General features: G+C 32.8%; 1 pseudogene; it reads right to left on the reverse strand.

The window, feature by feature from the left end:
• Positions 1-215: 215 nt before the first annotated feature.
• LOC124820313 (protein TRANSPARENT TESTA 9-like) lies at positions 216-16,185 on the reverse strand (annotated as a pseudogene).
• Positions 16,186-17,819: the final 1,634 nt, after the last annotated feature.

Consider the following 17,819-nt stretch of genomic DNA (forward strand, 5'->3'; position numbering starts at 1 on the left):
ATAATGCAGTAAAAAAATATGGGGCCTAGGTTAGAGCTCCTAAAGAATGAAAGAGGATATAAACTTACAACTCAGGAATGGCTAGTATACAAAAGAATGGCACTAAATCAATCTACAAATTTGGTATGTATTTTAGGAGGATATACAAAAAGGGTGACCGACTTAAATGATTTCCACCACGACTATAAAAAGCAGCCTGTTATTGTAAATAAAAGTCAAAACACCTTACACCGATTTCGAGGTGTTGTATTTGAAGAGGAATCCTCGTCTGCAAGCTGATAAATTCAATGAGGTTTCAAGGTTGAGCAATGGTTTTAGTCTTCTGTGAACCTCTTCACACAGAAAATTAATTTCCTCAACAATCATGCATAAAGCAGACTTGCAAGACTCCTCATCCCTGAAAGCCAACGTCCATCTTCCATCCACAAAAGCTTTTGACTTTAATTTGCCGTGGGTATTGAACTTGGCAGGATCCAGAACAGGTAGAGAAGATGGTCTAATCCGCAGATGTAACCATCGTGAGTGTTTATCATCAATCTTGGGCTAAAAATATGAGCACGAAAATTATTATACACCTAGTAATCGAAGTAAAAGTAATTTGCAAAATTCCATTTTTCAATTACATTCACTGTTCCAATGTGTCAAACTAAACCAATAACATAAATTTGCACCATAGTTATCAGTTATCCAACTACTTGATTCGAGATAAAAATGCAAAGGTAGCAGGACAAATATACATACATTGCACCAAGCCAAAGGTGCAGCAACCCGAACAACGCCAAAGGGCTTCTTTAATGGCAAACTCTTCTGCTAGTACAAGCCACCCGGACGTTCCTACAGAGATTGCTAGAAAGGGAAAAATGGCGCTCTTTGCCCTTTCGAAAGCAATTCTACAAGGCACAGCATTAACTGCACATGGAATATAAGAGCAATTTTACCGAAAACTAGTTGATTGTCAACCTACAATACGTATGTATATGTAACTCTTCTAACAAGATAAGGAATTACAACTTTAGGTAAGGAACATTTTCACAGACAACAAAAAAGAAATAGAACACACCAACTTAGTCTCTAAAGCTACAAAAATCATCAAATTGATCATATAAACATAATAATTGTCTCCTAACCCTTACATCATACAATGCTCAAAGGACACCTTAATTACAGTCACCCTAGTCTACTTTAGACTCACATCAACCAAAATATGATCAAAGTATATTATACAAGTGAAAAACAACCTACCCTACAATCTGATTTTGAGGGAATTGAGTTAGAGCCAAATCTCAAATTCCAAGACAGTTTAATAACATCTCTTAGAACCATTGTCAGACCACCTACATTTTCCAAACTACATGCTACAAGTATTGGACATGAGAGTACAAGAAAGTCATCATAATTGTAGTTACCCTTGTAATCTCCTTTAGAGTTGCTTTAATTACAACCTCTAATGGTCGTTTAGTCCCAGATCAACTGATTATATAGCCAAAGTAGAGCATAAAAGTAGAGCACATCCTCATCTTACAAGTTGATTTTCTAAGGTTGATTAGACCCAAATCCCAAATTCTAAGATGGTATAAGAATTTAACATAGAACCATCATTTGCAACACTCCAGATAAGTCCAGGGTCTGAGGGAGAGCGTTTGGAAAATAACCTAGAGTGCAGCCACCCTTTGCCCTGCATTTGTTGCAGCCTCTTAGAGAGTTGCCTTAATACCAATACCAATCTCAAGAATGGTGGTTTAATTTTCTATATCATGTAAAGATTTGGCCAAAGTATATTACATAAGTGGGAAACAACTTTCTCTTTACACATCAATTTTGTGGTATTGAATTAGGTCCAAATTTTAAATTTTATGATATTAGAGTCTGTTCTAGATTCGTTGTCCAGACACCCACATTTCCCACACTACAAAGAAGTCACCTTAATTGTGGGTCAACCCAGCTTCCCTAGTTGCAGCCTCTTTGGAGGTTGCCTTAATTGTAACCTCAGAGGTAGTAGCTTAGTTTCAGCATTAATTAGTGATATATAGAGAATAAAAATAGGGTGCAAACCACACAATAGAAGTTAGGTTTATAAGTTGAATCAGGCCAAAATTCTAAGATAGTATTAGGATATAAGGAGAAGTTAGTTAATATAGTCAGGGTATTAATAAGTTAGTTAGTTAGAGGGGTTATTTAGATATAAACAGGGAAAATTCTTTCTGAAGGTGAAACCATTGCAGGAGATACTGCTCTCCCATTTGTTGGTCTTTTCGTTCTATTCGGTAAAAGTTCTCTCTTTCTCATTTCAATTCTTGGTTCCTAATAAATTGATCTAACTTGCTAGATCTTCAAGGAAGGTCAAGTGTTAGAGATGAAAGAAGCACAAATTTGGGCCAAGGGGCAGTTGCCAACATTATGAGGGCAAATCCAATTGCGTGGATTGCTAAGGCTGAAAATTCTGAGGTACAAGAAATTAATTTATTCCATAAGTTGCAATATGCATTCATGAGCATGGAGGGTGCGGCAATGTTTTGGTTCTATTATTGGTGCCAAGTGAACCCCATTTCGGTTGGGAATCATTTGATCAAAAGATTTGGAGGTAGCTATGGTAGCCACGTCTTTGAAAGATTGACTACGTGAAACATACATGTGTGTGTGTAATATAAAAATAGAAATATTGTCTCTTCATAAACCAAAGATGGGAGTTGATCTCTTTATGAATTCTCTTTAAAAACTAATTAGTTTGGTAATGTTATTACGATATGAAATAATAGAGAGTAATTTATGATGACTATGATTTATAATTTTTAAGGTCAAGAATATCTAAGAGATGCTTTTAATTTGGACTTTTCACAATTGCAATAATATATTTATAATGTTTTATGAACTTTTATACATTTTTAAATCTGTATCTTGCATGTATGATATCCTTTCACAATAATCATATCGTCGCATTGGATACACATATCATACCCGTGCATCACATGATATGAAAATTAGGATTTTTAAAATATAAAATATTTTTATGATTTGGAATATTCAAAATGGGTACCTAACAGTACTAGGTGCTTTAATGATAGCCCACATCATAAATATCTATCTGAAATTAGGAGCAGTTGGTTATCACATCATGTGTTTATCACTATATTGATATTAACATCAGGACAGAATTATTCTGCAACCACGCCCCCCTCCCAAAACACCAAAACCACAGGTTCTTCTCTTCTTTCTGCCTTTTGCCATTCTATCTCTTTTATGTTGAAGTATAACCCCTTTGTATGTAAAATCAGATAAGAGAGAAAACAAAAACTCCAGTTAGGAACATTTACCAAGGTTGACTTCAGTTCCTGGTTTAGGGCCTGACAAATCAAGTCCAGATGTCTGAGCACGAGAATTCGCTGGGAGATCACCAGGAGGATAAATAAGAGGTTTCTCAGGCAAAGGTTTACCTAGAGTGAATATTTGAAGTTGGTGCAGAACTACAAATACCTAAGACAGAGAGTGGGCACCCGATTAAAAAAGTTAAATTGAGAAAACTCCAACAGTGTATGAAATTAGTTCCACCGTAAGAAAATGACAAGACAGAATAATTGGAGACCTTTGCCAATTCATGCAGTCTTTCTCCAGCAGTAAATGATGAGCTGTCAGGTATATCGTCTGTATAAAACAGACATAAATTAAAGGCCTTCTTACAATGCTCCTCAAAGCACCAGCCAAAGGAAAAAAAAGGAATGTTGAAACGGCTATATGGAACAAGCTTACCTTCTGAAGATAATATTGGAGAAGGAAAAAGTACGCATTTTGGTTCTTTTGGAGGGTAAGATGACTCCATCGCTACAGGTAAACAATTACTTGGTTGAAGCACAATAGTAAAAAATGCTTGAACGTGGACATCCATTAAGCACAAGAACATACAGAAGTACCTCTTTTGCATTTTTTCCATTCATTGCAAAGAACAGTAATAAGAAGATCGGGCCAGAAGCCTCTAACCTCCTTTACAAGAGCAGTAGCAGAATTCTTGTATGAAACCTGTATTTGGGAGGAAAATAGATGCAACAGCTATTAGGGATAGCAGATATGAGGTTCATGCATTGAATGCAACCAAATGAAAATACGGTAAGATCATGTCCATACCAATATATTTGATTAATTATTTTGTATGTCATTGACATATGCGTCAATGCAAGCAATCCACCAATAGAGTCACTATTGACTACAGGTTAGCTAAAGGAACTTCATCAACAACTTTAAAAACGTGATCCTTTTGGAATTTAGAAATAACCCCCATACAACTATATGAGGTCAACTATATAGATAACGCATGACCATTGGACTCCAATATATTTCTTCTATTATGCACTTTAGGAGGGTATAATAACGCTACTCATTTCACCATTTCTAGAAACACATTTTTCATTGCAGTAAAAGATCTTTTTCCCTCATTTCATGTACGCACAAATAATCAAGTCTTCGCAAGTTACATTTCTGGGCGGACAATTAATTGACAATGAACCAAGATGTTCCACGTGTGCAAATCAGCCCCACTCAAAAACTCACCTCGATATACTAAGCAGAGGTGGACATCCTATATATACAAACAAAACAAAATTATAGGCACATGCATTAATTCTTTGTGGTTGTTACTGGTAAAACCTCGTATGTTCTTACTTGCAGCAATTCCAGGTGTTGACTATTGAATTCTGCTTCACTGTAAGGAAGTAACTGGCGTAAAAGCCAACCACCATCCCACAATGTCTCTGCAGAAATATTTGAACGACAAAAGAGGCTAACTAATGCATCGAGCACCTGATAAAAGCACAAAGATCCTTATATGTTAAATTACTAAACATAATGTGATAGAACTTGGTATTGCAGAAAAGGTAAATATGGAGACCAACTTTGAAATTCAGATCCAGACTTGTAGAACAGCAAGAAAAGGACAAACAGAAAATTATTCCAAACAGTACTCGTTACAACTAATCATTATATTTTTAAGTAAAGCATTCATCTATGCTGTCCAAACTAGACCAGACAATAGATAATCACATTTAACCCTAAAAACTGGCCTTTGAAAAAACAGTATAAAACTGGTTATTGTGTAAACTGGCATAACCAGTGAGTAAGCTGGAAAAAAGATTTTTTTTTTCAAACTAAAACCCAATATTATGATGATTAATACAATTCTTTTCTAATATTATGACAATTGATAATTATTTTTATTTAATTCCTAACTCCAATATCTAATAAATATAGCATTTACTATTGAACTTAAATGCTAACATTTGATTTGATTACATACTAGATTTTGCATATTATAGGCTTTGATCTATGACATTTGTAAGTGTTGTTTAATTTTTAATATTACCAAGTTATCAATATATTATACATTTCTAGTATCAAGAAACACATCCTTGAGTTTTTATTTCCCTTAAACTTGCTACAGCCTCCAAGGTAGGATTTATTTATGGTATCTCGTAAGTTTTTGGTCAATGGATGTTTCAAGTTGCTATTTTTAATTGCAGAGACCGGACTGTCTGTCTTGGCTGCATATATCAGTAAACGATCTTTAAGCCAAGTTGCTATCTTTAACTTCAGAGAGACAGGGCTGTCTTTCTTTCTGCATACCTCACCAAGCGCTAAGCCTTAAAGCTTAGCTCACCTAAACTTATCATTCATCTAAAAAAAAATTACTGAATTTCTCCCGTGCTCTTTGTTGTATTTAATTTATTGTGTTTTAGAGAATATATATCCTTACCCAGTGTACTTTACCTCCTTTCTCCTCTTCAATTTTAATTTTCTCTTTTAAAAAAATGATGACATCATTAAGTGAAAAGTTCACAGAAATATGACCTATAATAAGGTGCCAATTAGCCATAATGTTAGTGCTACAGTTCCAATATCTTAAAAGAAAAGATGTGCCAAGTGCCAACAAATAAGGAGTCAAGTACTTTTTACATTTTAAAGATGAAACAATTACAACAAAGAACATAAACAAGATATAAACATCCACCTGAAATCTAGGCACGCGAGGGCTTGTGACAAGATCAGAGCAGAGAAAAGATAACCCATAAAGCTCCTGTAAACATTGGTAAACAAAAACTAAGAAAGCCAAATCAAAGTAGCTTGTAAATATTAGTAAGAAAAACACAACACATAGGTTGCTCCACAAATACATCATAAAATTAAGGAAATCAAATATTAATCCAATTTAGATATAATCAATTAGAAATTATCAAAAAAAGATTCAATGTTTCAAATATACATTTAGTAAACTTTTGTATTCAACCTATGATACATAGATACTCCAAATGTGAGCGCATCATACCAAAATCAATAATCATAATGCACCTGCATTTCTGGTTTTCGTGTATCCTTTATTTTTTTATATCCACCATCCTTGAAGTACTTGCCAACCTCAATTATAATATACGGATTTGGCAGAAGGAAAACTCGAGGTGAGGTCTTAGACAGGACAATCACGTGGAGATGTTTTTGTTACATATATGAATATAAATATTTTGCTAATAACTAACATATATCCTTCTCCCAGTACTTAAAAAATGTCAGTAATTAAGTATTGTATCATATCAGATGCTTCATTCCATACCCATGCAACAATATATCCCACGAGATATTTCAGTGTCCCAAAGTAAGTTATGTTTTTGGTTCACTCTAACATATTATCAGGTGATTGATTCTGTACCCAAATCAGGGTACTTTAGTTCTTCCCTACCTTACCAAGTGTCCCGCATATTTTTCAAATTCATACTTTAAAAAATTATGTAGTAGTAAAAGATTTAAACTTAATGAAAAGCATTTACATGCGTGCAAATGTTTTAGTTTAAATATATGAATATAAATATTTTATTAATATTTAATGTATATTCTTCTCCCAGTATGTTAAAAAAGTCAGTATTTAAGTATTGTATCATATCAGATGCTTGATTCCATAACCTGTGCAACATAATATCCCACATACCTATGAAATCATTTATACACTAAATATGTAATGGTTATTCATGATACTCAATATCAATATTGCATCCAAATAACTACATATAATTGTGGGAGACAGAGGGTTTACTTGGCATTAAAAGTGGATGGGAGGGAGGGATAGGGTCATGGGTTTGAATGTTCCCACTAATAAAAAACTAACATATTAACAATTAACATTTGACAAAAAAAAAAGTAAATAAGTATATATGTGTTGCTAATTATTAGAACCAGCTTCTTTTCTCTTACCTCTTCAGCATTTTTATTTTTCTCTTACCTATTGTGAAAAATAATTAAACTTAAATTGTATGTTTCGTAGAAATAAGCATTTTCATCACAGAAACAAAAACCTATTAATTTATAAATCATAGAAGTATATATTTTCATTACATTATTAATTAATTAATAATATCTAAAATTCTGATAACAAAATATACATCACAAAGAATTTAAATGAAAATAGTTTAACTTAAATAATATGAATAAACATCATACAAGAATGAAAACTTTACATGAAACCATATTAATATACAAACTAAATGAGTCAATATTTGCACCGTATGAGAATAAAAAGCTTACATAAAACATCGTAAATGGAAAGTTCACAGGTAAGCATATAAATATCGAATAAACATACATCACATTTAAACTTCAATAAAAATTAACTATCTAAACTATCATGATACATAATCACATTACTTATCATATCTCAATTACAACAATATTACATATATGTTGCTTATGTATTGGTTATAATTAATATTTTGTTTTTTATTTCTAATTATTTAAAATTGTGTTTTATGCATATCCAGCCTAGTACAATAAACTTACCTTTCTATTTTGAGCAGACAGATAACAAACACTCGTAATAAACTCTTTTTAACAAAGTTAAAATTTATTGAAATCCACAGTCAAAAGAGAGACTCATTTAATAAGAAATGAGACCCACCAAACATCGGGTTTTCAGAAAGGCGTGTTAAAAGTATGTTGCTAGCATTATTTTCCTGTAGCTTTGGCACATCCCACTTTTCCTGTGGATACCCACCACACCCTCGAAGCAGTGTATTATTTAATAAAATTAAAATACATGTAGATTCAAGTTCTATTATCTACAATCACCTCCTTCCAAACATCTTATTACTGCAACCACTCCCTTTTCAAAATTTTTGCACAGAACATCAGATTTTATTCTATTTTTCCTCATCAAACAAGCTACCATGATGACATTAATTATATTTGTTTCAGATCATATCAGATTCTCTACCCCATAACCATGATACATACACATTGTATAAAACTAGGAATATATTTAAGCATATTACATTATGAAAGAAATATATACCATACATTAAAAAATTATCCTAAAAAAACACATTTGCTTTAGTGATGGAAGCATGGAGCATGGCAACCCATATTATTCCTCCAAAGGATTGGGGTGCTTCCATTTTTTCAATTTCACAAACCAATTCACGAGGTTTGTCCAGTTTGTGATTGGTTCATGAGAATTCAGTTCATAAGCCACATCAGAACGGCTGGAGGACTGGTTCAAGGTTAACCAACTCCAGTTAACCAACCCAACTTTCAAAATATGGCACGCAGAAATATCCCAAAACATTTTTAATTAACTTAAAACATGGAACATAGGTATCCTTAAGGTAGAAGGGAGCAAATAAGTCATGCTTCTTTTGTACATGTTGAAGATCCCACATCAACTACAAAAATAACAAAATTATAATGTATATAAGTGAATACAAGTTTCACCTTAAAAACAAGTTTTGTGAAATTGAGTTAAGTTTAAAGTTCAATTTTTCAATATGATATCATAGCCTATTAAAATGAGATTTGTTTGGTCTACCATGTCATCCACAATTGGATTACCCATAATTTATTATTCCCACACTTATAAAAGGGTTGTGTTAAAGATCTCACATTCACTAGAAATGTGATCAAATTATAGTATATCAGTGGGCTTAAACCTCACCTTCTAGGCTGTTTTTGTAAGGTTAAATTAAACTTAAAGTTCACTTCCTAAACATATAAAATACTTGAGGTCATTGATCAAACATCCCCTATTCTCTTGAGGTGATAACAAAATTAATTATGGTCCATGAGAAAAAAATAATAATGAAAAAAGTGTCAATACAACTACATGCATAACAGAAAAGAGAAATAATTTTACCAATCGCTCAATTTATTAACTAAAACCAGAAAGTAAACTTAGTATAGAAAAATTCCAGCATTCAGTCTGTATTCAGACAGATTTGTTAATTATCCATGTCCTATGGACATTTCTGCCTCAAGAGACTAGACATGCAAATGTCCTCAATTAGGTTAACTAGGAAAAAAGTAAGAGTAGAAACCAGATACAATCAGATATTAAATGTAATGACAGAGTCAACTACTAAAATCAATGAAGTAGAAAAGTGTAGAACCAAGGTTGCTTCAAGGAGTCAAATAGAGAAAAGCCAATAACTCTTAAAAATAGGAAACTGCAAACCTTAATCTTTTCAAGATAGGTATTGAGCTCGCAGCCAATGCTATCCCTCATCCAGCTATTTTCAGAGGAAAAAAGTTGCTCTTCACCTGAAGCCTCACCAACCAAAGCTTGCTGCAGAAATATACAACACCAATTATGTAACATACAACAATAGACCAAATTCATCAAGAGTGGAAAGAAGCACCACTCCACTACATAACAGCTCAGCCATCTCCCCATCCAACCAAAACGAGCTCTATTTTAAAATGAATGAGAAAAAAAAATAACAACCATCTGGAAATAATCTCCTAGGTATACTAGTCAACTGCACTATATTTATAAATGTTTCTTCCAGTAACCAAAGAGAATAGAATACTTTCCTATCATAACTATTGAAGACATTACAAGGATCACATTTTCACACATCATAACTTTATTCCCTCAAAACAAAAAATTCCTTGGAAAAATTAATTCCTATAAATTCTAACCACAAGTGAACAGTATATTTCTAGAAATATTTCAAATTTGCAATTACTCCCATGAAAAAAAATTTCAGTTTTTTTTTGTTCTAACCACAACAATTTTCTATTCTTCCTTCGCATCCTAAACCTTGAACAAGGCATTCTCCAGCACCTTTAACTTCATTAATAGATTATCAAATCCACAAATAGTAGGTATGTTACTATGTGCCAAGAAGATTCCAAACAGAAATTCTTGACATATTATTTTTGCAAACAATGTAATCCAAGTTGAATAGTCAAGAATGTAAACAAATGAGAAGATAAATGAAGAAGCAAGCTTTGGAAGCATATAGCTGGTTTTTAAATTAGAAGTAAAATGTAAGTTTAGATAGAGGTGCACTAATCCTAAATTTGACATGAAAACTGGTGATCATATCATAAATTGACTCACATGGTTTAAGTATTTTGGGTACATCATAGATCATACAAAAGAAGGAACAAATACATGGAGATGTAAATTCAAACAAGGTGAAAAAACCAAGTGTTTTGAGTGTTATGACAGAAAAATACCACTCTAACTGAAGCAGGAGATTTTGAAGACAGCTATTGGACCTACGATGTTGTATGGCACAGAATAGTGGGCAGTGAAAAGTCAACAGATTAAAGTCAACACAGCAAGGATAAAACATTGCATTAGATGAGTTACTGTAGTAGAAGAGATAAGATTATGAATTTCATATCCAAGAGGAAGTGCACTTTACCCTGGCTGATTCAGGAATGTGTGGAGAGTGCATGTTAGCATGGTTGTTAAACTCAAGTTTTTAACTCATTCGAGTTTACAAGTTTAGGAACCCAAAACAAACTACCTCATGTAAATTTGCATTATCGTAAACTCAAGTGATATCAGTGAACTCAGACTCAAACTTGGTAAGCTTGCAAGTTCATAACCAACTTTTGGAAGTTCAGATACATTTCATAATGTGTGCTGTCCGCTACCCAAAAACGATGACATTTTCATTCCATTTAATTAAGGCTCCTCTTTCAAAAACTTGATTATAACCCTAAGCTTCACAAATAAATTCAAAAACTTTATCCTCCCAAACCCTACGAAGCTGAAGCTGCTGTTGTTGATTCTCAGTTACCTCAGTTCAGTGGCTGTTGTTTGTGAACAGAAAACCCTTATCGAGTCTTGAGTAAACAATTATTTGTGTAAATGTGAACTCTCAGTTACTGTAGTTCATCAACAGTGTGAACTTTCTCACATTACGAAGTTAGGTTTTGACTCAAGTTTACCCAAACTTGAGTTTAACACCTTGCTTGTAGGAGCCATAATTAGGGAAGTAGATCATACAAAGGGTAGCCTAATTGTTAGAGGTAGGGACACACAAAGAATCTAGGGGGAAAGGGCTAGGATAGTGCCGGGGTTTTCTTAATTTTTTTTAATAATGTCACTAGAATGTAAATTAAACGCTCAGCGGTAATCATAAAGGAATGATACAAAGGAAAATGCTAAGTATTTGGCATAAAATGCCACATTTAATTAAGCCAGAAAAATTTTAAAATGCAGAAGGCATGACATCATCTACACCAATATAACCTTGTGGCAAAATCTATAATAAAAATTTAAAATGTGCACAACAATAATAAAAATCCTACCTGAAGCACCATATTGACAAATGGAGGTAAAAGTCAACAGTCAAATGCTTATATATGTAAAATGGTAAAAATGGATGCAACATACCAATAACTGCTTCTTGTGCTGTTTGCGTTGTGGAAGAATTCCAAGCTTGTCTAGCATAGATTCATCAAGTTCTACAGAGCAATATATATTAAGAAAAATAGAATAGAGGTTACAATGGTAAAGCAAACACATATTTACTGGCAAGACCTTTAGTTTGCAGTAAAGTAGAAAGCACACTCAGAGAACCCAAAACTTGTACATCATCCCCTTTGGTAACATATGCAAGCAAAACCTCCCTACAACAGTTGCGGTTCATGAGGACAAAAAGAAGTAATCAGAACTGTGTTAGCAAAGTCCAAGATCTAAGATATTACATTTTATTTGATAGAATAGAAATTGCATATTGTCACTTCAATTACTCCGCAAAAAGTAAATGAATGATAGTTTAAGCAGCCATGACAAGAATAAAATACTTCAATCTGACATATCAACAAAATCAAGTTTAAATTCAGGTGAAAAGAGTGGCCCTTACCTCAATGTCAAATTTGAACTGCCACGATTATTTTCTGACATAACACTTTCAGGGTATAAGTCTGAAGAGCTAGTAGAGTTTGGCACTTCCACTGTCAAGTATTCTGCTTTGCACTTTGCACTATTATCATCTGGTTCTTGGCTTACGGATGTAAAACCACTATCAGATGTATAGCCATTGACTTTTCCCCCAGAAAATTTTGTAAAGGTCTCAAAGGGATAAAAAAGAGCAGCGACTATGGTATTTGCCAAATCTTTGATCTTGACTATCCTTAAGATGCAACAAAGTAAGTAGAGAGAAGTGACAACACCACTTTGCATGTCCTGGATTAATGTGCTACTAAGCATTAATATGGACACATTTATAATGTTCAATCAAAATACATATAATCAAAATCTTTTAGAGATCCTTGAACAGATGCAAATCTTGATTAACGTAAACATAGAAAGCAATAAAGTGAAGTCTCATACATTAGAGTCCAGTGTTCTCAGGGAAGGAAGAAGTAATGGAAAAACCAGAAGCATCAAAATGCTGTCTGTTATTAACCTCCCAACATCGGGAATCCCAGCAGAGATAACATCACTAAAGTAATACAGGTTATCCTCAATTTCATCTACAGCAGCAACTATTGCAGAGGTTGAATCTGAGCTTTGATTTCTGTTTCAGTAACAATAATTTCTCAATTAAGGAAGTAAAGAAATCTGTAGTATGCCAAAGTGAAAGAACCTATGATGTCTTACTTGAGTGCCTCAGACACCAGTCTATTTAAATCCATACACTGATTCCTAAAAAACGAAACCAGGTTTGAGAAGTATTCTGTGTGAGGTGCACTTGTTATATATCTATTAACACATTCATCCCCAACTGAAAATTGTACAGACAATTGTCAGAAAATATATGTACACATATACTTTTGCATCATAACATAACTGAGTTTAGAAAAATAAAAATTGTGGGGGCAGAGGGAGGCCACATAAGACAGTAAATCTTACCATGATAAACATTAAGGGTCACAGTACGTACAGCAGTGCGAACCATGTTCTCCTCGTGAAAGGCAAAGCGAATTGCCTCAACATACAATGGAAATGAAACTACTTCCTCCTAAATATATAGAAAAGTTGAGTACAATCATGTGGACACGGAACATACAGTGGAAATGACATTACTTCATCCTAAATGTATAGAAAAGTAGAGTAAAATCATGAGGACACAGAAAACAAAGGCATAAAAGAAAAGTCTTATATCTCAATGGTTAAATTACTTAGTTGGATCCTGAATTATTTGGAAATTTTCAAGTTCCTAAACTAAATTTTTGAAATTAGGTCCTTGATCATGTGATTTTTTTTAATTAAGTCCCTATGGTTTTTATAACAGACAAATCGTTAGTGGTTTTAAGCTTCCATAAACTAGTCCCAAGGACATACATTTTTTAGTGAGACCTAATTAAAATTGTCCAAGGACTTAATTGAAGCTTCCAAATAATTGAGGGACCAACTGAGTAATTTAGCAAAAAAACAATAAACTAAGCTTGAAAGACTGGATAAAACAGATGGTCAAAAATGGATGTTAATAATCAAACAAGATTGACTGTTACAGCTTACAGGAATAACAAATGGCAACAGGCTTCGAGTAAACCTATTTCACTATTAATATCAGCCCCAACTGAAGAAAATATCAAACAAAGTTTTGCTGCATCTAAAAGAGATACTTTTTTTTTATCTTTCCTTTGGTTTCTTCTATATTATAACAAAAAACTTTAAACACGGAGAATATGCCAGTACAATTAAGCCTGTACTATCAACTTTTCATAGCCAACAGCTAGGAAGAGAAATCAAAACTTAGTCTCGCCTCCTTTTCCATTTTAAAGCCATAAATATGAGATCAACTGTCCAGTAGTTATTCTAAGAACATCTTACAAATTTCACTTAATCTAATATTATTAATCACTAACAAAATAAGTAGACCCAGAAAGCAGAATACTTACATCGTGAGTCTTCACAAGCAGAGAAATTGTACTCTTGTTCAATTTTCCACTTATTGCTCTTCAATGACCAGAAGACATTTAACCAAAGAACTAGTTAGCAAAATATATCATGGGATCAACAAAACTGATACAACCCCGGAAAACAAATTTCATGCAGTTTAGTCCTAAATTTCCATTCATCAATAGGATGCATCAAAACAAACCTTAAAAAGGATATGTAGTATGACAGTAGCTCTTCGTTCCGAAAATCAAATGAATATGTAATTAGGTAATTCATATGTTCATTACTAAACATATAATCTGCAAAAGTCGGGATAAAGATGACAATTAAGCCCATCAACATTGTTAACTCTAGCTGAGAAACAAATGTAACTGCAAAACAGGACATTTCGTTTGACAATCAACTTACATATAGCATGTTCACTTCTTAGGTTCTGGATCATAATACTCACTGTTTGTAGTAACTGAAGTGGAATACTAATACTTTTGCTGAGTTTAAGTATCCGTACAAACTCTCCCACAACTTGCTTTTCCATGAAGAAACTGCCACAAACTATAATATTAAATTGCCAGAACAAAACAAATTTTATCTAGTAACATAAGCACAAGTGAATCTCACTCAAAAAAACTTGGGTCATGTTGGTCGCCATATGTGATCAACTCTGCAATAGATCTCAGTGCCTCGATAACAAAATCCTTCCACAATACACATTTTAGAAGTAAGGGAAACCATGGAAAACGAGCTAAAGAATGCTCTAAGCTTACGATGAAGTTATTATTACCTTATTAACGTCGTTAACTATTTGAACTTTTGTCAGTTGATCAGTTAAGTACCTGAGCACCATAAGGCAGCAGGACAACACTTAATGAATGAACAAAATAAACAATCAGTAAAGTTTACCCCCTTTTTTGCTACATTATCATTAAGAATATATATTAACAAAATGTACTTCAAATCAGTATTATAAATCACAACTGCGGAGTAACACGACTCTTATCCTTTATAACATCTCACCTGATAAAAAGGCAGTGTGCACATTTTACCAGGGAAGAAGTTGACTGACAACTGGCAACATGGATACAAGGATAAGGGATTTCATTTTGCAACAAAGAAACTAAGGCTTTAAATGATACCTATAGAACGCACAGTTTGATTTTGATAAGTGAAAATAAGAAAAGTGTTAGAACACATTCTCTACCGCACTATTAAATGAACCCATCACTGTTAGCTAAAAATTATAATGAATCAAAAAAATTGCATATGTAATAACTGAAAGCGGCCCTCACTGGTTGGTGTCTTTGTAATTTCCAACAAAGTTTAATCAATCTCTATCACTCATGTGCAAACAAAACCAACAAAGTATCTGGTTACCACAGACAATGGAACTTTTTTGTTCTTCCTCGTCCCTCCCTTTCTCTTTCTCAGTCTCTGTGGTTTTATGCACTAAATCAGATTCTATGGTGCGAGTATTATAATCCAGATTGACAAGCCAAACAGTCCGGTAAGTTAGGAAGAGCAGAAGCTTCAAAAGCCGAACTCCTCACTTCAATTCAACCACAAACAGAATAAAAAACAAACAAAATTCCCAAACTACAGGTATCAGGCACAGAAAGAGAGGCATAACGGGATCATCGGACGCCCGAAAGATAAATGCAGATTTTATTATTTTAATTTAATTTGCGTTCAACAATTAAACGCATTTCAAGAATTTGAGAACACGCAATTCGCCAGCTACGTAATGCAAACCTGAGATGATCCAAGGTAAAACGATCTCTGGATCTCCAGAAGGAAAACCACATGGTTGTGCGAATCACAGCACCGAATTGAGCTCACTGAAATTCATGCTGAATCCAATTCGAAACTGCTCGATCCTTCCGAGCAGCTTCTTGATATAGAGGGAGAGAGGGAGTAGGGTTTTCGAAAGATCGCGATGACAGAGACTATTACAGAACGAAGCAGGAACACTTGGCCTTAGATTAACGAACCAGGTAGAAGAATTTCAAGGAAAATTGAAAAGTGACGCAATTTCTCGTAATTAAAAACGAAAAGGAACTCGCCAATACCGAACCGGAATCTGGATTCGACCCGATTCATCGCATTATGTGGAGGACTTAACTTTCAGTAAGACAATGGTTTGCTTTTACTTCAAAATGGGCCTATTATCAAAATGGCCAGTTTCAGTTTTCAGGCTTTTTCTTCTTGCACCTCCATTATTAGTAACCGCACTTCTCACTACCATAAAATGATTAAAATACTCTCTCATTGCACTACAACATTCTTTTTGCGGCTTTTGTCATCTTTGTCTCTGTAGAGGAAGAAGAAGAGAGAACATGATGTAAAAATAATCTCATTCTAAAAAACTCATTTTGAAATACATTTCATGTTTTAAAGAAAACTTGTACTAAAAAGTTTTTGAAAAAACTTGTTTCATAACATGTTTCAAAAGTCTTATTTTGGAAATTTTATTCTCAAATATGTTTCATGTGTTTTAAAATGTTTATTCTATAAATTTTGTTTCAAAAATATTATTCCAAATTCTACAGTGGAAATCATGTCCTGGAATTTTCGTAAGTCTTATTTCAAAAGATTTTCAAAATGGGTAATTTGAAAATCAGTTTTACAAAGTGGTCATTTTAAAATTTATGGAGTGCAGGATACGGAGGTGCAAAAAGAAACACTCATTTCAAACCAAAAGATGTAAATTGTGCAAACTGATATTATTACATTATCACTGTTCCAAGTGCTATATTAATTAGATATAAGATCAATTTATAGTATATAAAATCTAAATTTTACCTTACAAGCTCGTATTGTAGAATTGAATTAGACTTAAAATTCATTTCTTAACAATGATCAAATAATAAGTAATAAGTTTTTAATTATGTTGATGTTTCATCTTATATATTTAGTATTGACATACGGTCACCCAGGTATTCAAATATTATGTTATACATTTATGGTATTTTGTTATTGATAATTTTTGCTAGTAATTTATCATTAAATAAAATGGGTTCAAAGTATGGGAGATAATCTTTCTAAATTTGGAAATCAAAGTATATATATATATATATATATATATATATATATATATATATATATATATATATATATATATAAAAGAAAGTTGAGTAAATATAAAAAAAATTCATAAATATATTATTTTGAGGTCTTTGATTTGAAGTCATTTCAAATTTTTCTATGAAAGTTTGACTCATGTATTATTACTATTGTTAATTTTTATATATGAATTTTTTTTTGAAAGACTTGTTTTTTTAATCAGAACCTAATACTTATTTTATTATTGATTCAAACTAATTTATTATAATTTTCGTATTGAAAATCTTATTAGGACGTGAACGGTGATACAAGTAAAAATATAGTTCAAAAAAAATATATCACCATAAAAATAAGTCACATTTTAAATAAAAACTATTTAATAAAAATTAAATAATATATAATTAAGAAGACTTATAAACTGGGTTATTTTAAGATTTTAAATTAAAAGTAAAATATTTTCTTATGTCACTTAGACACAATTGTACTTTTCATTACCACACTTAGAATTAAAATGTTATATAACTCCTTGCATGTTCAAATATGAATATTTAATTTATGAAAACAATGTTATAAGTTGAGATAATGGACAATGAAATAGTGATAATATATCTTTCAGTGACTTAATTAGGGAGAAAATATTAAGCAACATATA

This window comes from Vigna umbellata, chromosome 2 (genome assembly GCF_029865625.1).
Source record: "Vigna umbellata cultivar VRB3 chromosome 2, Vumbellata_1.0, whole genome shotgun sequence".
NCBI classification, from domain to species: domain Eukaryota; kingdom Viridiplantae; phylum Streptophyta; class Magnoliopsida; order Fabales; family Fabaceae; genus Vigna; species Vigna umbellata.